Here is a 27,552-nt window from a genome sequence, read left to right as displayed (position 1 = left end):
CTTCCCGTCTGTTACTACGAACTCTGACCTTTCTGACAGCAAATCACGAATCCAGTCGCACAACTGAGGCTATATTCCATAGGCACACAGTTTGGTTAGAAGACGCTTGTGAGGAACGGTGTCGAAAGTCTTCTGGAAATCAAAAAATATGGAATCAGTTTGACATCCCCTGTCGATAACACTCATTACTTCATGAGTATAAAGAGCTAGTTGTGTTTCGCAAGAACGATATTTTCTGAATCCGTGCTGACTATGTATCAATAATTCGTTTTCTTCGAGGTACTTCATAATATTCCAAAACCCTACCGGAAATCGACGTTAGCGATGCGGGCCTGTAATTCAATGGATTACTCCTACTTTCCTTTTTAGGTATTGGTGTGACTTGAGCAATTTTCCGGTCTTTAGGTACGGATCTTTCTGTGAGCGAGCGGTTGTATATAATTGCCAAGTATGGAGCTATTGTATCAGCATACTCTGAGAGGAACCTGACTCGTATACAGTCTGCACCGGAGGCCTTGGCTTTATTAAGTGATTTAAGCTGCCTTGCTACACCAAGGATATCTACTTCTATGTTTCTCACCTTGGCAGTTGTTCTTGATTGGAATTCAGGGATATTTGCTTCGTCTTCTTTGATGAAGGAGTTTCGGAAAACCGAGTTTAATAACACTGCTTTAATGACACTGTCATCAGTGACGTCACCACTGGTGTGGTTCATATATGACCAGAATCTCTTTGGGTTTTCTGCCAGATTTCGAGACAGAATTTCGTTGTAGAAATTATTAAAAGCATCTCGCATTGAAGTATGCGCTATATTTTGAACTTCTGCAAATTTTTGCCGTTCTTTTAAATTTGGCATGCTTTTTTCGTTGCTTCTTCATCAGCGATCTGACCCGTTTTATGTACCATGGGGGATCAGTACCATCACATATTAATTTATGTGGCATATATCTCTCAACTGCTGTCGATATTATCTCTTTGAAATCATTCCACAACTCTTCTACGCTTACATGACCACATCGAAAGGAGTGAAGACTGTCTCTTAAAAAGGCGTTAAGAACATTTTTATCAGCTTTTTTAACTAGATATACTGTGCGTTTCTTTTTGATGGCTGTAGGTGTTACGGTATTCAGCCTAGCAGCAACTACCTTGTGATCGTTAATCCCTGTATTCGCCACGATACTCACTATTTGTCCAGGATTATTTGTTGCTAAGAGATCAAATATGCTTTTGCAACAATTAACGCTTCGGGTGGGGGCTCATGAACTAATTGCGCAAAATAATTTTCTGAGGAAGCATTCAGTATAATTTCGGATGACGTTTCATGCCTTTAAACGTATAATTTTTCCAGCATATCGAGGGTAGATTGTAGTTATTACCAACTATAATTGTATGAGTGGGTCACCTATTTGAAATGAGACTCAAGTTTTCTTTGAACTGATCAGCAACTGTAACTTCTGAGTCAGGGGGTCGGTAAAACGATCCAATTAATAGTTTTCTTGATGCAACTTCTTGATGCAATAAAATTAATAGTTTAGTCCGATTGTCAAGTATAACCTCTACCAACACTATTTCGCAGGTACTGTCTACCTCAGTTCCACTAAAAGGCAAACCACTTCTGACAGCAATAAATACTCCACCACCAACTATATTTAATCTATCCTTTCTGAACACTGTTAAATCGTTTGAAAGATTTTGGCTGAACTTGTTTTCGGCTTTATCCAGCTTTCTGTACCTATAACTATTTGAGCTTCAGCGTTTTCTATTAGGGCTTCAAGCTCTGGTTCTTTCCCAACACAGCTACGACAATTTACAGCTACAGTACCGATCGTTTCTACAACTAACTTACTGTGTTTACTTGCCTCTTTTAGACGAGCGCCCTTTTTATGGTTCCCTGAGACTCTCTAACCTAAAAAACCGCCCAGTCCCTTCCACACATCCCCCGCTACCCGTGTAGCCGCCTCCTGTGTGTAGTGGACTCCTGACCTATTAAGCGGAACCCGGAAACTCACCGCCCGATGTCACAAGTCAAGGAATCTGCAGCCTACACGGCCACAGAACCGCCTGAGCCTCTGATTCAGATCCTCCACTCGGCTCTGCACCATAGGACCACAGTCGGTTCTGTCGACGATGCTGCAAATGGTGAGCTCCGTCTTAATCTAGCAAGCAAGACTGGCAGTCTTTACGATTTCCACTAGCCGCCCGAAACCAGACAGAATCTGCTCCGACCCAAAGCGACACACGTCATTGGTACCGACATGAGCCACCACCTGCAGCTGGCTGCACCCTGTACTCTTCATGGCATCCGGAAGCACCCTTTCCACATCCGGAATGAATCTTCCCGGTATGCACACGGAGTGCTCACTGGCTTCCTTCCCCTCCTTGGCAGCCATGTTCCTAAGGGGCCCTATTACTCGCCTAACGTTGGAGCTCCCAACTACCAGCGTTCCACCCTATGTGAATGCCCAGACCTTACGGGCCGAGAAGCTTCCACTGGAACAGGGTGGACGACTGCATCCAGCTCAAAGACATGGTCAGCCACAGATAACGAACGAAACCTGTTCGTCAAACGAACTGGGGAGACCCTACGATTGGCTGCTAGGAAAGTTTTTCGCTGCCTGCCAGACTCTGACATGCTCTCCCACTCGACCACAGGTGAGGGGTCAACCTCAGTGCACGCAGTACCTGGGGTGGCCACAGCTGTGGACACATGGGACGTGCTCGATGTCCGTCGCATCCCCGCATCTGACCCCCCACAGTGATGCCCCTTGATAGCAGCCTCAAGCTGTGTGACAGAAGCCAACGCAGCCTGGTGCTGTGAGCGAAGGGTCGCCAACTCGGTTCGCATCTGTACACAGCGATCAAAGTTCCTATCCATTACTGCAGTCGCTCCTGTTTTAAGCAGTAAAAATATGTAACAAACGAACAGTGTACTCGGGTTACAAGTAGCAGGAATTCGACGTGTTATCTTACCGACGGTCTAACCGACACTGAGCTAAACTAACCAAAACAAACAAAAGCCTATACGATACGTGGGTCGATAACAAGTGCGGTACTGAATGCTACACTGTTATTAACATAAAAGATTGTGCCTAGTAAGCACTCGAACACGCAAGAAATTACAAAAATAATCTCGTAACTACACGGGTATCTGTAAATAAGTAGCTCATGTTGAAAGCTCGTAAAGCTATATAACAAACGAACGGTGTACTCGCCTTATTAGCAGCAGGAACACGAGATGCACTGTCTCTGACGGTCTATCCGCAGTACCGCCAGTACCACGTTTAGACCTGCCGACTATGGGGTGCCACTGTCGGACAATGTCTCTGTCCTCCCATCACTTGCACGATCATTACTATCATACCATAACGTGTGTCCTTCCAGCATGATAGCACAGCCTTCAACATGCTCCTACGGGTTCGACAACTCCCGTACAATACGCTGTCAGAGTACGTTGGAGCTGTGACGTCTGGTGGATACCTCTGTGTCACCTTCGTTATTATTAATTGTACCACAGCATGGGGATTACACGCCATTTAGGTTATTCGCTACTAAGGTCCTCCACGATTAAACAGCACTACCGTACGACACGCGCACCATCTTCCACGATGCCTTCTCACATGACCACGTAATGCACGTCAGATATATTGTGTGTTTGTCCATCTAGGGCTGCAAGTATTTCTGGTGGGTGGTAACTCTCATTGTCTTGTACTCGTGTTTACCGGTGGGATACACGTGATTCGGCAAACACGTTTAACTGTAGTCCTCGTCGTTCGAAGCTCCGTCTGTCGTATAGGACGTTTATCACAAACTCTGTCACTGCACATTTTGCGAGCGGGTGTCTCCTTTGCATGTCCTAGTCTGCGGGTTGGACGCAATTGCACCATACGACCGATCGCACATGTTAAAAGTTACGGGCAGGTAAAAAATAAGTGATTATCCTTATTGTTCGTGAAAGGCTAGCCCAAAATCATGTGCCACATGGCCCCTACCGATCTCAACTCTGTGAACTGAATCCAACATGGCGTATTTAACAATGACCGCCATGATGACTATTAGGACCATGATGTGCGAATCTATCTCTGTTACCATGATCACACCTCTAATGTACCTTAGACAAGCTGTTTCCAGAGTACAAGGTTAGATATGGAATTTAGCCTAGTACAGTATTGCGACCAGACCCCTACATTACATGTCCTCATTCGGGGGTTGCGAGCTATTATGAAACGCCACATTTCGCACAAATTGTTTCCTTTGCATGTCTATTCACTTCTCAAAGTCTCGTGCAAATTCTCGTCGGGAGATCCCGTAGCTTCCCTTGTCAGAGTAGCACTTGCATCCTATGTTCTCAATGTTTTATTTTTCCTTTCAAGGTTACGGAATTCCTTAACTTCATTTACTTCGCGGTCGCCAATTTTGATGTTAGGTTTATTTTAATCTCATTTCTGCTTCTCCTCATCACTTGCGTCATTCTCTGGTTTACTCTCAATCCATGTTCTGTATTCATTAGATAGGTCATTTCACTCGACAGGTCCTACATAAAAAAAAAGCTTCAAAGACTCGTTGTGAGACCAATTTATAAAATTTATAACAAAGTATGTGATCAGGTGACAAATTATTGCGCTCTTTGAGCTGCATGTTTTAAGTGTGCCTGAAGAAAAAAACCTTTGAAAATGCATACTGATCGCTTTGGGGTGCTTGAGATGGTGCAGTGCTGGTACCAGGCAATCATATGAGCCTCCCCTGCTGACGTAAGTGACAACAGTGTAGTGGTGTGTATGCGCCACAGTCCCTTGGTGCGCCGCTAAAAGAGCCAAAACAAAATGACGCAACCTGTTGGCCGTGGAGTGTCATGTGGCGATTAGTTTTCGGCAGCAGCGAAAACGTTGTAGCTGTTTCAGGTCAATGCTGGAGACTCTAGAAGTCATTGTATGTGAACCGGGGGCCTAGAAACAACGGAGAGGCTACATCCCCGCGGCAGCCGCAGTGGTCCACAACCCCACGACGACTACCGCAGTCCACTCCACACCTCCGCCGCCCCACACCGAACCCACGATTATTGTGCGGTTCGGGCCCCGGTGGACACCCCCCCCCCCCCCCAGGGGAACGGGGAACGTCTCACACCACACGAGTGTAACCCCTATGTAAAGTAATGGTGGTGTACGCGTACGTGGAAAACTTGTTCGCGCAGCAATCGCCGACGTAGTGTAGCTGAGGGGGAATAAGGGGAACCAGCCCGCATTCGCCGTGGCAGATAGAAAACCGCCTAAAGACCATCCACAGACTGGCCGGCTCATCGGACCTCGACATAAGTCCGCTGGGCGGATCCGTGCCGTGGACCGCACGGCTAACCGGGCGGGCCTAGAAATGATATGGGCTGGCCTGATACAGCTGCAATACTTCCTCTAGTGGTGAAAACGAATTACCCCACAATACTCCATATTATCAACGGACTGGCCATTCTGTTTTGTCTACTCGAGCGACACGCTACAGCTGTAGTGCTGAGATTTCAGTGTATCCCAGGATTTCAGACTTGCGCCGGGTGGTTATAATTGAAGTGCTGCTATTCACAGAGATGCAATGTGGGCTGTAATTATCATATGGCAGCAAAACTTGGTAGATATTCTAATACGCTAATGCAGAACCGATTCATGTAGGAAAAAAATTAATTCCAATTTTGGCCACCAGGTGCAAATTTGGAGCTGTGAACACAAGAAAGCCATATAGAAATGTAATTCATTGTGATTTAATTCATACAGAAATGTTCTCCTATGTAATGGATTAGAAACGGGACGTGGAGGGAAAAGGTCAAACAAGTTAAAAGGCATAGTGTTGATGCTATTATTAATTGTGCAAATTTGTTCACCATAAGCACCAGAGTTGTCGACGTGATGCTGTACAGCGCCCGATTTGCACCTGCTGCCAAAAATCGGAATTAATATTTTTCCAGTGTAAATCTATTCCCACTTATGCATTAGAATATCTACCAAGTTTAGCTGTAATACGATAGATACAGCCCATACTGGACCTCTGTGAGTAGCTGCACGTTAATTGTAACCACCTGGTACCTGCAAACTAAGAAAAAATTGATAAAATTTTCTCGAGCTTCCAGCCACGTCAAGTTGTTTAAACTCCACGAGGTTTCGTATCGAGTTGTGACTGCCTTTTGGTTGGTGCTACCGTCCTTAGATAGATACGCTGCCTTTTAAGACGTCACTAGTGCACGCTCCAGCGCCATATAAATTCAGGGCTCACCGACGCCAACTTGTTAGCGTCTTTGTGTATGAATGTGCCACATGTCACTAGTTTCCCCTACAGGAAGGTGTTCTTGGCCTGTTACGTATTCACCAATGATAGTGGTAATAATTCCCTAGATTCAGGATGAAAGTGTTGTTTGAATGTCTCGAGTTCTTGTATAGTCTTGTGGCGAATTTCTTGAATACTTCCAAGAGGGTCTCGAGGTGGCATTTATCGTGCATGTGTTGCTTATGATTCGTACATCCTTGTGCTGTATGACCTGCAGGTGGCGCAGTTGTTTTGGAGCTGCATATCACCAGACTGGAGCTGCGTAAGTTATTAGCGGTCCAATGAGAGTCATGCACATAAATCTCCACGTCCTCTTATTTAGAGAACTTTGACTATTAAGAAATATTCAAACTGTTGAGAGGTGAAGGCTACGTTAAAGGCACATTAGAATGTTCCGTGGTCTGACTGGGAATCGATCAAGCAACATTTCTGTTTCCAGGTACGCTCTTTAGCTTTAGACAACGAGGCCTAACTAACTTTATGGGGAATAGTAGTGCGTCCTTCATATTTAATGCTCGCTGAAGAAGTGAAGGATACTCGATCCTGCAAAGTAAGGACTGAGAATAAGACAAGTTGGAACATAATTATAATTTCACGTCGTTTCATCCAACTCATATGAATATTTTTAATTTCGAACTCACCACTGTCAGGTGTCATACCACGCCAAAGAACCAACGTGCAATACTTCTGAAGTGCAAAACTGACAAATTTATCAAATACGGCCAAAAATATAGTTTCTGGGACTCGATCTAGTGATCCCAGAGCGTGAACCCACACCCAAGGACATCGTTTTCAGTCCAGACAGGAGGGGAGGGGAGAAAACGTGAGGTCTTGCGGTTTTCCGATTTTACTCTTAACCTCCTGCAGTAGGAAGGGGCGGAGTTGGGATGGAAGTAATGTCTGGTGAGGAGGTACCACAAGTGACGTTTTCCTTGACCTTGGTTTGTATCGGAATCACCATAACATCATTGAGTGTTCAGTCGTACATTTATATATATATATCTGTATGAAAAATCTGTAACATCATGTAAGATCTACCGATGCCGCAGCGTAGAACACGCGGGTAGTAAGCTTCAGGGCCCTGAAATTGAAGGGTCGGGGCCATTACGTATCAGTTTGGGTTTTTGTATAAATTTTGTTTCTCGCTAGAGGTATCCATATAATTTTGTGACAGAAGAAAACCCATTCTTAACAGTTCCACCACATGTATGTACCTTGAAATGAAGATCAGGTGACGTAGTTTTTCTTCTTTCTTTCTCGTGTTGCGGATTTCATTGTCCATGAAGAGTCTCGAGTTTGCTACCATTTCTGCCGATTTTCGTGCAGTGTCGACCTACGTTCGAATGTTTCTGTGATCCCGCATAACTACACCACTGAACAGTTGAATGCAACATAGCAGGTACGCTGGAGAGACAGCACTCCTGTTGGCCGTGGGAATGGATTAGTTCAGCTCAATTTGTGATCTACAATGGCGACAACGTCACACAGAGTAAGAAATACGTTTGGTCTTCACGTATGTTTCACTACCTGCAGTAGGTTGTTCAGAGTCTTCCTGATTTTGGTCCCCGTGTCATGAGACTACTGTATGTAGTTCGAATGTGGAAAAACTGGCTCTCTCAGTACCGTCTGCCATGGCCAACAACATGTTTGTTGTAAGGCCTTCTATCGGCTACCACGGACTGGAACAAGGTTGAGCTGACACGACGCACAAGATAATTTACCAAGACATTGTTAGCAATAACAATATATGAATATACATACACCGTCCGTCCAAAATGTTCCGAGACTGATCTTATTTATGGCATACAAGCGACGTCAGTGCAGTAACTACTGTGTCAGCTTGAACAGACAACTGTAAACTACAGATGTGCACTCGACCTGTCACTTGGGAGAAGGTAGCATTAAGTAGAAGACATGCGATCGTTGTGTGCCAACATTGTTGTGTCACAAATCACAATGAAGTGGCATCTCTAAATTAAAGTATTCAAGGCATACTACAGAATATTTTGAAGAAGATGAAAGTGTGTGCAAAGTCTGTCCTGCACACCTTAACCCCCGAACACAAACAACGACGTGTGCACGCCTGCTGCGACTTGACTGAAGGGCAAAGAGCAGGCAATTCTTTTGTGGGAAAAATCATCGCAGGTGACGATACCTTGTCTTATTAGTATGAAAACACAAAACGATAAAGTGCGAAATTCACACGAACAGTCAACCTTTGACGACATAACAGAAATTCAAGTCATTGTGACGCTCGAGTTGAAGCACATCTCACATCAGAGAAGTTATGTGCGTTGTGCTCAAGTGAGAGGAGACCGAGCAGAACACCTGAAGCATTAAAAGCAACTCTTACATTGTTTGTCCATTTTTTGAACTGTTGGGGTACGCTTCACAAACATGACACACTTCTCAGTGGAGCAAATAAGCTAAAATCCCAAGTGAATTACGTTGCATGCGACCGTAATTAAGATTAAATGCTAGACTAGAATGACGCAGAAATACCATCACTGGGTATTCCAAGTATGAGGAAAGGTCACCTGGGTTGTATTACTTGTAGTTATAGGTTTCTAAATTTTTTTTGGCCTGTTTTCAGGTAACCCGCGTCTGACACCAGATGTTACTTATCTGTTACGCCAGGAAGCAGTTCCAGGCACTTGGTTTAGAGATAAAGTGGGATTGTCAACAAATGGCCGTATGTATGAGGTGACCTGCTGTTAAGAAGATACGGGGAACAACTGAATAAGTGTACTGTGCTCGTTTTAATAACAAGCTGAATCCAGCTTTAAAACGCAATTAAAATTCACACTTAAGTGATGAGGAACTGTTACCCAGCTAACTCATACAGGGCAAAACAATGGACTGCGAAATTGTGTAGTTGGCCGTTCAATTTTCCACAGTGCGAGTACAGTCTGAATCATTGAAGAGGACACTTCAAAAGGCACTTAAAAATATTGGTATTAGCGTGACGTAGTAATCTTCTTCCAAAACACGAAGAGAGACAGATAACACATTGATGTGTCTGCTCGACATCCAGAAAACTTATTGTTCTATTACGAGTCAACCTTAATGATACCCTCTGACTTGTTTGCATAATTAATAAGAAACGTTCAGACAACAGCAATCTAGAGACACCAAACAGCAAAACTCGCATTGTCATTAGCTAAACAACCTCAAGATGTACGAGAGCAAAGTGAGATTTTATAGACATGTCTTTTTAGTTCAATGCGGTTTGTCTATCGTTCCTCGAACGGGTATATTCCATCTTAGGACTGACATTCTGGGAAGTCTCCAGAATACGTACCTAAGGCTGGCATAGCCTTTTCAATGGACTCAAAACGTTTTCCAGGGATAAATTGCTTGAGATTTCGGAAATGGGTACGAAATAAGGGCGGCCAAATATGGTGACTAGGGCAGATATTCCAAAACTATGAACTTAAAATCAGCAGTTGTCTTGTGACAGCCAGAGCGAGAGCACCAGCAGCAGCGAGTACTGTTTGTATAAAGCGTTTATTTTGCATTTTGTTTACGACCTTCCACTAAGGAAGGGATTCTATTTGTGTTTATCTGCTCTGCGTCTCGTATTTCAGTGAGTGTTTCTTGATTATCAGAGTAGCTCATCAGAAGATTATCTTGGGAATTTGTCACCGTATAGAGTAGGGTAAACATAGTCATGTGTAGGGACTGTGGTTGTTGTGAGCGGACGCAAGGAGAATTGGCCACTCTTCGGGGGCAGGTGGAGGCTTTGTCTGTTAGGCTCATCGAGCTCGAGGCGCAGGCGTCGGCTCGTAGTGGCGTTGGGGCAACTGTGGTGAGACCTATGCCTACTTCGGTGGCCTTGGAATCACATGGAACCCCTGATGTCGCTGCGTCTTCCGGCAGTGAGCATCTTACCGGTCAGCCATCACTCCAGGGTGAATGGCGGACAGTGGTGGGCTCGCGCGTGCCTGGCCGAAAGGCGAAGGTGGGATCTGGCCGCGTGGCAGCTGCCTTACCCCTTTCCAACAGGTACGGGGTGCTTCCTAGTGGTGATGACATCGTTTCCGAGCCACCACAGGATGCCTCGCCTGTTGGGCCAGTGGCCGATTCTCCGGCAAGGTCCCGACAGTCACAGAGGGCGGGCCTATTAGTTATAGGGAGCTCCAACGTTAGGCGGGTTATGGAGCCCCTCAGGAAAATAGCGGGTAGGTCGGGGAAGAATGCCAGTGTGCACTCGGTGTGCTTGCCGGGGGGTCTCGTCCGTAATGTGGAGGAGGCCCTTCCGGCAGCTATTGAACGCACTGGGTGTGACCGGCTGCAGATAGTAGCACATGTCGGAACGAATGACGCCTGCCGCTTGGGTTCTGAGGCCATCCTTGGTTCCTTCCGGCGGCTGGCTGATTTGGTGAAGACAACCAGCATCGCACGCGGAGTGCAAGCTGAGCTTAATATCTGCAGCATAGTGCCCAGAGTCGATCGCGGTCCTCTGGTTTGGAGCCGTGTGGAGGGTCTAAACCAGAGGCTCAGACGACTCTGCGACCATAATGGTTGCAAATTCATCGACCTCCGTTATTGGGTGGAGAACTGTAGGGCCCCCCTAGACAGGTCAGGCGTGCACTACACACCGGAAGCAGCTACTAGGGTAGCAGAGTACGTGTGGCGTGCACACGGGGGTTTTTTAGGTTAGAGGGACCCCCCCTTGGGCGAAACGATAAAATACCTGACGGCTTACCAGAGAGAACATCAGCATCGTTGATAAAGAACGTCCGCCCTCAGAGACCAAAAACAGGAAAAGTTAACGTAATATTGGTAAACTGCAGGAGTATCCAGGGCAAGGTTCCTGAATTAGTATCGCTTATTGAAGGAAATAGTGCGCATATAGTATTAGGAACGGAAAGTTGGTTAAAACCGGAAGTGAACAGTAACGAAATCCTAGACACAGAATGGAATATATACCGCAAGGATAGGATAAACGCCAATGGTGGAGGAGTATTTATAGCAGTAAAGAATTCAATAATATCCAGTGAAGTTACTAGCGAATGCGAATGTGAAATAATCTGGGTTAAGTTAAGTATCAAAGGTGGGTCAGATATGATAGTCGGATGCTTCTATAGACCACCTGCATCAGCAACCGTAGTAGTTGAGCGCCTCAGAGAGAACCTGCAGAGCGTCGTGAAGAAGTTTCGTGATCATACTATTGTAATAGGGGGAGACTTCAATCTACCAGGTATAGAATGGGATAGTCACACAATCAGAACTGGAGCCAGGGACAGAGACTCTTGTGACATTATCCTGACTGCCTTGTCCGAGAATTACTTCGAGCAGATAGTTAGAGAACCAAATCGTGAAGCTAACGTTTTAGACCTCATAGCAACAAATAGACCGGAACTTTTCGACTCCGTGAATGTAGAAGAGGGTATCAGTGATCATAAGTCAGTGGTTGCATCAATGACTACAAGTGTAATAAGAAATGCCAAGAAAGGAAGGAAAATATATTTGCTTAACAAGAGTGATAGGGCACAAATCGCAGAATATCTGAGTGACCACCATCAAACGTTCATTTCTGAGGAAGAGGATGTGGAACAAAAATGGAAAAAATTCAGAAACATCGTCCAGTACGCCTTAGATAAGTTCGTACCGACTAAGGTCCAAAGCGAGGGGAAAGATCCACCGTGGTATAACAATCATGTACGAAAGGTACTACGGAAACAAAGAAAGCTTCATCATAGGTTTAAGAGTAGTCGAATCATAGCTGATAAGGAAAAGCTGAACGAAGCGAAAAAGAGCGTAAAGAGAGCAATGAGAGAAGCATTCAACGAATTCGAACATAAAACATTGGCAAACAATCTAAACAAGAACCCTAAAAAGTTTTGGTCATATGTAAAATCGGTAAGCGGATCTAAATCCCCTATTCAGTCACTCGTTGACCACGATGGCACCGAAACAGAGGACGACCGAAGAAAGGCAGAAATACTGAATTCAGTGTTCCGAAACTGTTTCACTGCGGAAAATCGTAACACGGTCCCTGACTTCAGCCGTCGCACGGACGCCAAAATGGAAAATATTGAAATAAACGATATCGGAATTGAAAAACAACTGCTATCACTTAGTAGCGGAAAAGCATCCGGACCAGACGAGATACCCGTAAGATTCTACAGTGATTATGCTAAAGAACTTGCCCCCTTTCTATCAGCAATTTATCGTAGATCTCTGGAAGAACGTAAAGTACCTAGCGACTGGAAGAAAGCGCAGGTCGTTCCCATTTTCAAGAAGGGTCATAAATCAGATGCGAATAATTATAGGCCTATTTCGCTTACGTCAATCTGTTGTAGAATAATGGAACATGTTTTATGTTCTCGTATTATGACGTTCTTAGATAATGCAAATCTCCTTCATCATAACCAACATGGATTCCGCAAACAGAGATCATGTGAAACTCAGCTCGCCCTATTTGTCCAAGAAATTCACAGTGCCGTAGACACTGGCGAGCAGATTGATGCCGTATTCCTGGACTTCAGGAAGGCATTTGATACGGTTCCGCACTTACGTTTAGTGAAAAAAATACGAGCTTACGGAATATCGGACCAGGTTTGTGATTGGATTCAGGATTTCCTAGAAGAGAGAACACAACATGTCATTCTTAACGGTTCAAAATCTGCAGATGTAGAGGTAATTTCGGGAGTACCGCAAGGAAGCGTGATAGGACCTTTATTGTTTACAATATACATAAATGACTTAGTTGACAACATCGGTAGCTCCGTGAGGCTATTTGCAGATGACACGGTTGTCTACAAGAAAGTAGCAACATCAGAAGACTCGTACGTACTCCAGGAAGACCTGCAGAGGATTAATGAATGGTGCGACAGCTGGCAGCTTTCCCTAAACGTAGATAAATGTAATATAATGCGCATACATAGGGGCAGAAATCCATTCCAGTACGATTATGCCATAGGTGGTAAATCATTGGAAGCGGTAACGACCGTAAAATACTTAGGAGTTACTATCCGGAGCGATCTGAAGTGGTATGATCACATAAAACAAATAGTGGGAAAAGCAGGCGCCAGGTTGAGATTCATAGGAAGAATTCTAAGAAAATGTGACTCATCGACGAAAGAAGTAGCTTACAAAACGCTTGTTCGTCCGATTCTTGAGTATTGCTCATCAGTATGGGACCCTTACCAGGTTGGATTAATAGAAGAGATAGACATGATCCAGCGAAAAGCAGCGCGATTCGTCATGGGGACATTTAGTCAGCGCGAGAGCGTTACGGAGATGCTGAACAAGCTCCAGTGGCGGACACTTCAAGAAAGGCGTTACGCAATACGGAGAGGTTTATTATCGAAATTACGAGAGAGCACATTCCGGGAAGAGATGGGCAACATATTACTACCGCCCACATATATCTCGCGTAATGATCACAACGAAAAGATCCGAGAAATTAGAGCAAATACGGAGACTTACAAGCAGTCGTTCTTCCCACGCACAATTCGTGAATGGAACAGGGAAGGGGGGATCAGATAGTGCTACAATAAGTACCCTCCGCCACACACCGTAAGGTGGCTCGCGGAGTATAGATGTAGATGTAGATGTAGATGTAAAATACCGCAGTTTACTCGTTACCAAAGCCCCAGTTCATTCTCTAGCTGAAGAACTATTATTTTCTTTTACCATTCAGGTCTCTTCTCATAAAATTGTTATTAGCTATTACAGAAGAATTGTGTAGTACTCGCAATTCATTATTTCACCATTTACAAGGTAAAAAAAATAGCCTCCTAATTATCACGTTCGCTGCCACTGTAATCGGAATTGCGTTGCACGTAACAATAATTTTTTATAATAGAATCTCAAACTGTATTGCTAAAAGTAATATAAAATTTATTTATTTTATAAGTAAAACGTAAAATTTACTCTCGTGAATCATTTTTTTTTTCATTAATACGTCAGTGGTATATCAGGCCACATTCTGTAGCTGGTGGCCATGGACGCGCTAGTGCGTCTCGTTTATTTTTCCTGAAAATTGAACAGTTTATAGTACTACATTTTTATTTTATATTCAAAAATAAAACGAAACATCCTACTGACAAACGCCATATTTATTGAAGAAAAAATATAGTAGAAGCAGCATTCAAAAGCAAACACAAGATGTTGAAGAAACGTCTGAAATAAAATGTATGTCAAATCTCAGAAAAGATCGAATCAAGAACTTTACCGATTACACTCAAACAAATAAAATAAATACAAAGTTCAAGAATAGTACCTATACATAACTGTCGAAAAATGAAAGAATAACGAAAGTACTATTTGCCTTTAGAGGCGATGAATAACGCAGCAATTCAAACAATACCCTGCTTTATTTGGGCAATCTGGGCACTCGTGAATCGTGTCTGTTCGTTGTCCTTGACTGGCGAATGATTTGCACTTTTTTCTCGGTGTTTTTGATTTTCCAGTTGATTCTTGTTTTACTACAACACATTGGGGATTTCTGACTAGCCGTTCTACCTGCTTTTGTGGCAATAATGCTCTTATAATACAGAGTCTGAATTCTTGGAGGGGCATTTTTGTGCCAGAATATTTATTGTGTAGGGCATGTGCGTTTGTCAGCATCATTTCCATAAAGTGCATAAAAAGTTTCTTGTACCAGCGTATGGTTTTTCGTTCCGAGAGGTAATATGATAAGATCTGATCGTGCCGATCAACTCCCGACATAAATCGGCCAAGGGCCAAGGGCCTCCTTTCTTTTGTTTTCAACCTCAACCATCTCATTTGTAAATGCATTAGAAATGTAGCAAACCTCCCTCTTATCACACCACTTACCTATCATAACTCCTTCCGCAAATCTGGCAACGGCTTCACCCTTTCGTAATTTTGCCTTCTGTATTTCTTAGGCGTATCCTTTCTATTCACCCTCAAAGTTCCCGTGCAGTGAGTCTTCTTATCCAGGAGCAACTTATCCAATGCGAAGTTATTATAGTAATTGTCCATGTACACGTGGTGACCAGCATTCAACTGTTCATCCGATAAATGAAGAACAATGTTTTGCGCATGGCCTCTTCCTCCTAAATCGTCCAGCATGCCAATGTATACCGCGAATTTTAGGACCATTCCAGTGGGAATTCTCAAAATATATAGCATTATGCCATATTTGTACTTTTTGTTTTTGATGTATCGGCGGAAAAGTAATCTTCCACGCCAAAGAATCATTGATTCGTCCAGTGACAGTTCCCGTCCAGGGTAATACTCTTGGCTCATCCTTTCATTGAAAAAAATTGATAACTGGACGTATTTTATACAACCTGTCGGATGGTTTTGTTTCACCCTGTTCTGGATTTTCAGAAAAATACAATGCGCGTAGTATTAGAAGAAAACGATTTCGTGAAATACTATCGGCAATTCCTTTCACGTGAAATAAAGGGTCCTTTTTCTAATAGTCCTGCAACTTCCTCATCTTTACATTTCCCATGTGCAGGAAAACTCCCAAAAACACTAACAATTAGCCAACCGTCACATCTTTCCAACAATTTATTCGTAATTGTTCTTTGGTTCCCACAGAAAGGAATAATTCAATTGCGTTTCGATTTGTTCCTTCTACAACTTTCAATAGAAATTCGTTCGTCAGCAAAAGACGAAAATAATCTAAGGGAGTGTTTCCTGTTGGTTGAATTAGGAGTCCCTCATTTTTTATAAAGGGGCAATTTACCATTCCAACTGGCTCGCTTTCCCATGCAACAATTGTATCAGCTACGTTACCACTTGTTACCACTCCTTCTGCCCTTTCCCTGTCGCTTGGATTCTTCACAGCCATTTTTACAGTCTCATCTAAAGCAAACTTGGCTCCAACAGACTCTTCACTGGATTCTCACCCGTCCTCCCCACTGGCCAATTCCGTTTCCGAATCGCTTTCTTCTAACATTCGTAATTTATTTTTATTTATTTATTGTTCCGTGGGACCAAATTAAGGAGAAGTCTCCTTGGTCATGGAACGAGTCAATACATGAAATTATAACACGATTTTAGAAACAGATAAAATGAAATATAAAAAAACATATTCAGGTGACAAGTCGTAAATTTAAATAAAGGAAATCAACAATGTAACACTGGAATTTGCTTAATTTTTTAGCTCTTCCAGGAGCTCCTTGACAGAATAGAAGGAGTGAGCCATGAGGAAACTCTTCAGTTTAGACTTAAAAGAGTTTGGGCTACTGCTAAGATTTTTGAGTTCTTGTGGTAGCTTATTGAAAATGGATGCAGCAGAATACTGCACTCCTTTCTGCACAAGAGTCAAGGAAGTGCATTCCACATGCAGATTGGATTTCTGCCTAGTATTAACTGAGTGAAAGCTGCTAACTCTTGGGAATAGGCTGATATTGCTAATAACAAACGACATTAAAGAAAATATATACTGTGAGGGCAATGTCAGAATTCCCAGACTATTGAATAGGGGTCGACAAGAGGTTCTCGAACTTACACCACATATAGCTCAAACAGCCCGTTTTTGAGCCAAAAATACCCTTTTTGAATCAGAAGAATTACCCCAAAAAATAATACCATACGACATAAGCGTATGAAAATATGCGAAGTAGACTACTTTTCGTGTTGAAGTGTCACTTATTTCAGATACTGTTCTAATGGTAAATAAAGCAGCATTTAGTTTCTGAACAAGATCCTGGACATGGGCTTTCCACAACAGCTTACTATCTATCCGAACGCCTAGGAACTTGAACTGTTCCGTCTCGCTTATAATATGCCCAATCTGTCTTATCAAAATATCGGTTCTTGTTGAATTGTGAGTTAGAAACTGCAAAAACTGAGTCTTACTGTGATTTAGCATCAAATTATTTTCCACAAGCCACGAACTTATTTCATGAACTACATTATTTGATACTGTTTCAATATTACACACAAGATCCTTCACTATCAAGCTGGTGTCATCAGCAAACTGAAATATTTTTGAATCACCTGTAATACTAGAAGGCATATCATTTATATAAATAAGAAACAGCAGTGGCCACAGCACCGACCCTTGGGGAACGCCCCACTTAACAGTGCCCCATTGGGACTGAACATCATTACCACTCTCAATATTGCGGAGAATTACCTTCTGCTTTCTGTTCTTTAAGTAAGAGGCGAATCAATTGTAAGCTACTCCCCTTACTCCATAATGGTCCATCTTCTGCAGTAATATTTTGTGGTCAACACAGTCAAAAGCCTTCGTTAAATCAAAGAAAACACCTAGCGTTCGCAACCTTTTATTTAATCCGTCCAAAACCTCACAGAGAAAAGAGAATATAGCATTTTCAGTTGTTAAACCATTTCTAAAACCAAACTGAACATTTGACAGCAAATTATGTGAATTTAAATGCTCCAGTAACCTTGTATATACAACCTTCTCGATAACTTTAGCAAACACCGATGGCATAGAAATAGGTCTATAATTGTCAACATTATCCATGTCTCCCTTTTTATAAAGTGGCTTCACTACCGAGTACTTTAATCGGTCAGGAAAACGACCACTCCTAAAGGAAACATACATAGAACAATACTTCAGTATTCTGCTAGATACCCCGTCATATCCATGAGAGTTCTTGGTCTTTAGTGATTTAATTATTAACTCAATCTCCCTCTTGTCAGTATCATGGAGGAGCATTTCAGGTAACAGTCTCGGAACACTTTTTTCTGAGAGCGCTATATGATTCCCTGTTGGGACCAGGTTTCTATTTAGTTCACCTGCTTTATTCAGAAAGTGATTATTAAATACTGTACATATATGCGACTTATCAGTAACACGGACATTCCCACTACGCACTGATTCTATATCCTCGACCTGTCTCTGCAGACCAGCCACTTCCTTTACGACTGACCATATGGTTTTAATTTTATCCTGAGACTTAGCTATTCTATCTGCATACCACATACTTTTTGCCTTCATAATAAAATTTTTAAGCACCTTACAATACTGTTTGTAATGGGCTGCTGCATTTAGATTTTGACTGTTTCTAACGTTTTGATATAATTGCCACTTTGTTCTACAAGATATTCTTATCCCTCTAGTCAGCCACCCAGGCTGCCTGTTTGTGCTAGTATCCTGTTTTGAACGTTCTAACGGAAAGCAACTTTCAAAGAGCACAAGAAAAGTCTTGAGAAAAGCATTATATCTATCGTCTACTGTATCAGCGCTATAAACATCTTGCCACTCTTGTTCCTTGATAAGGTTTACGAAGGTCTCTACAGCAACTGGATCAGCTTTCCTAAACAGCTGATGACTATATTTAACACGTGTTGCAGCACAAAAATCTTTTAGAGTTAAAATTTGTGCATCATGATCTGAAAGGCCATTCACCTTTTTGCTAACAGAATGCCCTTCTAGTAATGAGGAATGAACAAAAATGTTGTCTATGGTTGTCCTACTGTTCCCTTGCACTCTCGTTGGAAAGAATACGGTTTGCATAAGATTATATGAATTAAGGAGGTCTACCAGCATCCTCTTCCTTGCACAATCACTTATACAATTAATACTGAAGTCACCACATATAACTAACTTTTTGTATTTCCTATAAAGTGAACCAAGAACCTCCTCTAGCTTTAGCAAAAATGTTGTGAAATCGGAGTCTGGGGATCTATAAATAACAAAAGTTAGAAGTTTAGCTCCGTTAAATTTAACCACACCTGCACAACATTCAAAAACCTTTTCAGTGCAGTACTTTGAGACATCAGTTGACTCAAATGGGATACCGTTTTTCACATACATGGTTACTCCCCCACACTGCAAAGAGCTCCTCGAAAAGCTGCCAGCCAACCTGTATCCTGGTAAAGGAAGCCTCTGAATTATCTCCTTATTTAAGAAGTGTTCAGATATACCAATAATTTCAGAGTCAACATCTATAAGCAGTTCACTAACTTTATCTCTAATACCTTGTATATTTTGATGAAATATACTAATTCCCTCATTACTCGGATACCTAAGCTTTGTCAAAAGTGGTTCCTTTGTTAGAGAGACTTCCCTTAAGCAGGAATACCTATCATCTGATTTCAATCTAAAAAAGGTGCAGCTCTAACACCCACTACTGCAGGAATTTTCACATGAGTGATCCCACCAACCCCACCTATGCTGTCACCTATAAGCTTTGCCAATCTCCCCTTCCCATACCTGTTGAGGTGCAGGCCATGTCTAGTGAAACCCGTCCTGCTGATAGACTCCACCGACACCACTGAAATGTGACCCATGCTTTCTGTCATGAGCGCACCCCCAAGTCTCATGTTATTACGCCTGACGGCTGTATTAAGATGAGGCCGATCGTGACGCTGAAACAGTTCCACGAAATGCACATTCGTGTTGCCAGTCTGAGTGGCTATTTTTTCCAGTTCACCATCTATGTCATACTCCCCATCCCTATCAATACTATTACCAGCCCCACCCACAATCACTACCTGATCCTCTTTAGTAAAATCCCTACAGGCCGATCGTGACGCTGAAACAGTTCCACGAAATGCACATTCGTGTTGCCAGTCTGAGTGGCTATTTTTTCCAGTTCACCATCTATGTCATACTCCCCATCCCTATCAATACTATTACCAGCCCCACCCACAATCACTACCTGATCCTCTTTAGTAAAATCCCTACATGACCCCCCCCCCCCTTTATGTTAACAGTCACCTGAGCCAATCCTGCATTAGGCTTCGCAATTCTGGTGACCTGGTAATAATTCCGCATCCGTTAATTTTTGTACGTTTACTGTGTCCCGTATTTTACGTTTCTTAGGTTCTGAAGGGCCCGCCGTGTCACGATTGTTTTCCATTTTCTGTCCCACAACAGAGAAAAACTGTAGGAAAAAAAACACAAACCCCACCCGTAAAACTGAAAACAATACGTTCTTAGAGTGCCTGCGCAATAAACCACACCAAATGGCTGTGCCCGACTAAACCGTGGTGCCTCGTAAGAGCTGAGTCTCTCGCCGCGCAGGCGCGTCCACGGCATGTACACCAGTATCGGCCGGGCGCGCTGGTGCGCCGATGGCAGCCACCACGGTAGCTCAGCGTGTTCGGTCACAGGGCTAGCTGTTCTCTATAATAAACAAAACTGAGCTAATGGATCAAAACGAACTGAAACGGGTGTCATTCGACGTCCGCACAGAGCAGATACAACGAACGAAAACGAACAAAATGAGATTTAAAAAAAAAAAAAAAAAAAACTGGCAGCGAACGTGTTAACAAACCACTGGTCATAACCTTTTATGCAGATGAAGTTGACTTCCCCAGTTTGGTACAGGGCTACTGACTTCTAGCCACGGCCTCGTTCCTGTCGTGAAATGGTGACACCAGTCTCAGAGTATAAATGGGAGTTCAAAATCGGTTGGATTCTTTTTAAAACTGTAAAATTATTACTGGTAGTTTTTTATGTATTTGTTCTGTGTCGGTGTTCAACAAATGCGTTACCAATTTCGTACAACGCTTTTTCATAGCAAATTGTTCATGTAAGACTTATCCTACCATGTGGTTATGGGTCGATCTTGACGTGGATCATCTTCAACAGAAGTACGGACGCGTTTGAAATCAGATGTCCATTTTGTTTTTATTGTTAGAAATAAAGGACCACACTACCGACAAACCTTCGGCGGGTTGAGATGAATTTCCGTTGGTGATAAAGCGACTATGGCCGAGCGGTTCTAAGCGCTTCAGTCTGGAACTGCGCGACCGCTACGGTCGCAGGTTCGAATCCTGCCTCGGGCATGGATGTGTGTGATGTCCTTAGGTTAATTAGGTTTAAGTAGTTCTAAGTTCTAGAGGACTGATGACCTCAGATGTCAAGTCCCATAGTGCTCAGAGCCATTTTGATAAAGCGACTGAAACTGTCGTAAGGTCTCATGGGACCAAACTGCTGAGGTTACCGGTCCCTAAGGTTATACACTACTTAATCCAACTTAAATTAATTTACACTAAGGACAATACACACACACACACACACACACACACACACACATGCCCATGGGAGGACTCGAACCTCCGACGGGGGAGCTGCGCGGACCGTGACAAGGCACCCCAGACCGCGCGGCTAGCACGCGCGGCAAACCGACTGAAACAAGCAGTTCTATGACGACACGATTTTTCGTTTATCCATTTGAACCCATCCACCACCCACTCACCCACTCACACACACACACACGCACACACACACACACACACACACACACACACACACAACACGACTAAATTCAAATAAACAAATGTATTTAACTGATCATCTTTGTATTGTATTTGTTTTTGCAATCGATTTTTCCTGTTTTTTACTAACTGATCATCATAAAGTTTTCGTTTTAACTTGTTGTTTCACCATAAGAGCTGCCATTTCGAATTTACATGTTTTGGAACTGCTATATGCTGTTACACTGAGCATGACTTAACAATGGTTAAGTAACGTAGAAGAGCTCAGTCCTGTTGTTAATTAAGGAATTATACAGTTTTTTCCAGGAATAAACATATGAGAAACTTAATTAAAATCAGTGATACTGGAATCCGCGCACCATCGTAAGCCTACATCAGCAGGTTCGATGGGAGAGAAAAGTGTTGCAGTTAGGGTGCCCACCTGATGCACAATTTCTATTCCCTCTTGTGCAATGGGAGAATATATTGTAGGACGAAGACCACTGAAATTGGTTCATAATTTTTGTGCTTTCTTAAGAAAGTAATCACCTGCTACATCTACTGATTGTTTGAGGTTATATGTATTTCGTTTTCATCAGTAGGAACACTAATTTAGAGCGTACAAAATAATGGGAGTTGTCAGTGCCTTAACTTCTTCAGATGATGAGTTGTGGTGACCCTATCTCCGACATAACACTTTTCTGTGAGATAATGCAGCTGCCATATTCCAGATTGGAAAAGTGCTTGCGTTTAAAGAAAACATTTGAGAATACTGATATTAATTTTGTGTTTTAGACTGAATGACACACTACACGTAAAGTTGTGGGTGTAATTTTTAGAATATTGAGAATCAAATGAAAACAGTACAAGAGCATTTTATTTCCATAGAAAATATAAGGGAGGCTCGTAACTATTAGAGATGGTTCACTGAGAGCAACGCTCTAATCACTGTTCTACAAAAGGAGAAATCAGCTATCTTTGAATATAATAATCAATAAATCGTCTTAAGGAACACGCTACTGCGAAATGTTTGGTGGCGCTACACCCCAGTTTCTGTGGGTTGATTAACGAAATGATTATAGCTGCACCTGTAATCTCTGCACTGAAAAAATACAATAGGATAATGTCAAATCGGTGAAACTTATTATCATATTCTGACAACCATTCCACTAAAGAAATTTCACTGACTAAGAGAGAAATAGAAGTTTTTTTTTTAACTTTGTTGTTTAATATATATATCTAACCAACAGTTTACGTGTAGTGAGAAATGGGAAGAACTGATGCTGCACTAAGTGCTATTCTTTTTTTAAAAGTTGCAGTAGGTAGTAATTAGTAGAATTAAAAGACTGCGATACTGTTGTAAGTAAATAAGGCTCTGTCGCAGTTGTCTATGATGCAACCAACATTCCATTATGAATACTACATCTCCCCCGATGGAACGCCGTTTGTGGCAATGAATTATCGAAAAATAGAAAAAAATGCTAGTTTTATAAGCCCTTTTATCCCGCGAGTACTCGTCAGGGACAATAAATCACTAACTTTGTTTTTCTTTGTTCTGTTTTCGCTCTTAATGTAGAAACTAAATCGATGTCTTTGTTCCAGAAGCTTTTGGAATTGTTACCGTAATTTAACGTACACGTGTGCAGGGTTGATTGCTGTTAATATAACTGCGGTTTAAATTAAAAGTATTCAGGAATCGTACAGCTCAGCAATTTTTGAAATAATAAATTTCTCCCTTTGCCATTAACAATTGTCTTTTCTTATGTGCGCATAGCCTTGACCCAAGCGCAGAGTCGTTTCAGCATATCTACGTGTGGGCGGCTTGTGCAATATACAGTATCTTAATCTGCCTGGCCTTGTCTGCACGAAATTGACGCTGAATTTAAAAGCTTCACCAGACGCTATCAGTCACGAACAATGTCTTGGAGTTCGACATTTTATAACCCCAATAAATTTTTACATATATCAGCTAACTGCTCACTGTTCTAGTAAGACAGGACCTGCGACTGCGTGATACACCATTCAACAATAACGACAATTCATTGTTTTCTGTGGAAATAGGTCTACAAATGTAAACTTTTTGTTTTCTACTATTCACATTTCGCTTTACGAATTTAAAATTTTAACAGTTGTTGAAGGAGTAAAATATTTTTCTGATGTTCAAATACCTAGAAACAACCCTGTCTTTGTATTAATGTATATAGCGGCGAGCTATGCTGCGTGCAGTAAAGTGGAGTGGTTTGGGCCTCTGCCTGACGTGTTACTAGTTGCTTTCTTAAACCAGTTCACCAACAGTTTTTTGTTATTTAGTATTTCTCATATTTGGAAAGTTCTAGAAATATCTTATGTTTGTAATGTTTGTATACTTTGGAATTTCGGTGTTTGTATAAATACCAGCATTCTGGAATATTCAATTTTTGTATAGCTGGACTCTCGGTCCAAGAGGTTATTTCAGTTTCGCTGTACACTGGTGGCAGTAATAAACGTGCTTCCAGTGCTAAGTGTTGTATTTCGTTGATGACCCCGCCTTCGGATTTGGTCTTCATCGTGGTTTCGACGCGACAGTACTGCATACTGGCTTAGAGTGTCAACGTCTTATCTTGGATGATTTCCTTTACATGCTTATTTGAGGTTGCACAATAATTAAAAGTAGACGACCTCTCAGATTAAGAAAACATTTTGACGATAATTTTATTAATTTCCACACCAGATGTAACCTCAAAGCATTTCTGATAAGCTTAACGGCATAGAAGAAACAACTATGTAGGCTCCTAAATGAAACTAGAACCGAATTCTGCCACCAAGGACGGTACATTTGTGCTATGTAAAATTTTTGTTGGGGAAAAAACATCAAATTACAATGGCGAAGAATTCGAATAAGCCACTTGTACTAATACGAAACAACGTCCAATGTGTTCAAGCTCCTTTCACGTACACAAACATCCATTAAGGTTTTTTGAAAAATCTGTAGTAATATATAAAGTCTCCATACTCTTCGTTCAGTTCCATCAAAAACTGTTGCAACTGACGATGAAATAATGAGCGTGACTTCAGAAAATTTACTATTCGCATCACAAATTGTATCACATATTCCACGCCTGCATATTTAACACAAAATGCTTCTTGATGTACCGAACAATGAAGCCCGTACAAATCGTCTGTCGATAGTTATAATTTTTGCTCTTTCATCGTCAACTAAATCTTCAAATTCTTTCTGTATGGTGTTGTAACGCCGTTTTATAGCAAATTTGCGGTACCCGTCGATTATGCAGACTGAGAGTTCTCATCCTTCTCCTTTATGATTTACATTCCTTTTAAAGGATCGTTAGCCGGTCTTACGTTGAAATAGCTAGATTACACCTTTTTTACGCAAATAGCCATTGGACCTGTGAACTTCCTCTATACCACAAACAAATAGCGAAGGATAAACAGCACTTCCACCACGATCCTTCAGAACTTGAGAAAGTCGCGCCGACCAAAATAAGCCGCACTAAATTCTGGAAGAAAGTGTCGCATCTCACTGCTAAATGAAATGTCGCAGTATACCAAGGACCGAACAATACCGGGACATACCCAATAATGCCGGGAGAGGCCGAAACTCGGACCACACGCGGGCAGCAAATTGTGCACATGTGGCGTTTTGCACGCCATGGCCGACCATGCTACACATGCTGAACTTGATGTGTTGGTGAATGTGCCAACACCTTGTAGATAGAGGAGGCCGAAATGCACGCTATCTAACGCAGACGGGCGTGAATTCTGGAACAGGATAAGTAGTGAATTCTAATAAGAAAAGTATGCAGCTCCTCTAATACTTAACTTTTATTTATCCTTGTTGTGAATACAGCATTCTTGATGAGACATTTCATACGATAACTATCAAACTATGTAAGGCTAATGGCGCCTTGCTAAGTCGTAGCCATTAACTCAGCTGAAGGCTATTCTGTCTCTCGGCAAATGAGAGCAAAGGCTTCGTCTGTATAGGCGCTAGCAACGTCGTCGTACAACTGGGCGAGTGCTCGTACGTCTCTCGAGACCTGCCGTGTGGTGGCGCTCGGTCTGCGATCACACAGTGGCGACACGCGGGTCCGACATGTACTAATGGACCGCGGTCGATTTAAGCTACCACCTAGCAAGTGTGGTGTCTGGCAGTGACACCACATTCCTCCCCCGCAAATCGGCGAACGGTCGTGTGATAAGGCTTCCGCCCGCCGTGGGGAGGACCCCATGTTGACGTATGCAATGAGGTGGGGAACCTAACAACAGGCGAGGCTGTGCCACCCGCACCCGGCCATTCGGTCCGAGGGGAGCTAGGAAACGCCTGAAAACCTAGTCCAGGGTGCACGTCAACATGCGGTGTATGCGCCCGTAGAGAGACAGGAGGGGCCGAAGGGTCGACCTCCATGTGGTCGGGGCACCCGACGGGCGAAGACGACATCTGGTCCGGAGCGGGCAAGAGTTCCATGGTGGAGGACAGCTGGTCACGGGAAGCGAGCGGCGGCGCGTGACCCAGGGAGGCGCCAGGCGGTTGCAGCGACGCGTCCACTGCGGGCGGCGCCAGCGGGAGCACAGGCGGCGGCGGCGGCGCGTCGCCATGAGGCAAAATGGAAGGCAGCGTCGGTAACACCTGGGGATGAGGCGAGCCAGTAGATGGGTCCCCAGGGCGCTGACCGGACGGCACCGTCGCTGAAAGCAGACGGGGAGCGGCAGAACCCAGGCGACGACAGAGGCGCAGCTGATTGAGATGCCGACGCACCTCACCAGAGGCCCCCAAAACCAAATACATCGCGCGGCCGAGGCAGCGAAGAATGCGCCCTGCGAGCCAACGCCGTGAACCGCGATAGTTGCGATAGAAAACAACGTCGCCAGGAGCAAAAGCAGGTGTCTGCCGCTGCACTGGAACCTGATGCGGCGGATGCAGCAAAGACAGCAAGGTTCGATGAGGACGACCATGGAGCAACTCAGCCGGCGAGCGACCATCGCGGGGCTGAGAGCGATACGAAGACAAAAAGAGCAACAATGCGTCCTCCCTAGAATGCGACTCTTTCAACTTCAACATCTGTGACTTGAAAGTCCGGACCAACCGATCAGCGGCACCGTTTGACTGAGGCGAAAACGGCGCGGATGTCAGATGTTGAATACCATTGGCCTTGCAGAATGACTGAAATTCTGCGGACATGAATTGTGGGCCATTGTCGGAAACGATAGTCTGCGGAAGACCTTCAATGCAAAAAATAGCGGACAACGCTTGGATGGTGGCAGATGACGTCGTGGAAGACATCCGGACAACAAAAGGAAAATTACTGAAAGCATCGACCACAACCAACCATCGAGCATTCCAGAATGGACCAGCAAAATCGTTGTGCAAGCGTTGCCAAGGGGAAGTGGCTGTCGGCCATGCAAAGAATTTCCGCGGCGGGGCGGATTGTTGTTCGGCACACGCCACGCAAGAAGAGCACATATTCGTAATCGCAGCATCGATTCCGAACCAAGTACAGTGCTGACGAGCAAATTGTTTCGTGCGCACTATACACCAATGTCCTTGGTGAAGAAGCCGTAAGACAGAGGACTGTAACGAACGTGGGACCACGACTCTGGATTGATCATTATCCGAACGCAACAACAAAACACCACGTCGTACAAAAAGTCTCTCCCTGTGAGCAAAAAATCTGCGAACCAACGGATCCTCGATCCGCGACTTTGACAAGGGCCATTGCGTAGCAACAAAACGCAAAACGGTAGCAAGGACAGGGTCAGCAGCTGTGGCTGTAGCTACACGACGAAAATCAATCGGAAACGATTCGACCACGTCATCGGTTTCCGAATCAACGAACATGCAAGCAAGTTCGGAAGAATCGAAAGCTTTATCCTCAGCAACAGGCAAACGGGACAACGCATCAGCGTTTCCGTGCTTAGCAGTGGACCGATACAAGATATCGTAGCGGTACTGCGAGAGGAAAAGAGACCAGCGAATGAATTTCTGCGCTGTACGTGGAGGTACAGGCTTGTTCGGATGAAAAAGCGATGTCAAAGGTTTATGGTCTGTGATGATGGTAAAGTGACGACCATACAAGAAATCATGGAACTTAGTAACACCAAACACGAGAGCTAAAGCTTCTTTCTCTATCTGTGAATAAT

The sequence above is a fragment of the Schistocerca nitens genome, chromosome 3, assembly GCF_023898315.1.
Source record: "Schistocerca nitens isolate TAMUIC-IGC-003100 chromosome 3, iqSchNite1.1, whole genome shotgun sequence".
Taxonomy (NCBI): domain Eukaryota; kingdom Metazoa; phylum Arthropoda; class Insecta; order Orthoptera; family Acrididae; genus Schistocerca; species Schistocerca nitens.
Note: the sequence above shows the minus strand (reverse complement) of the source record.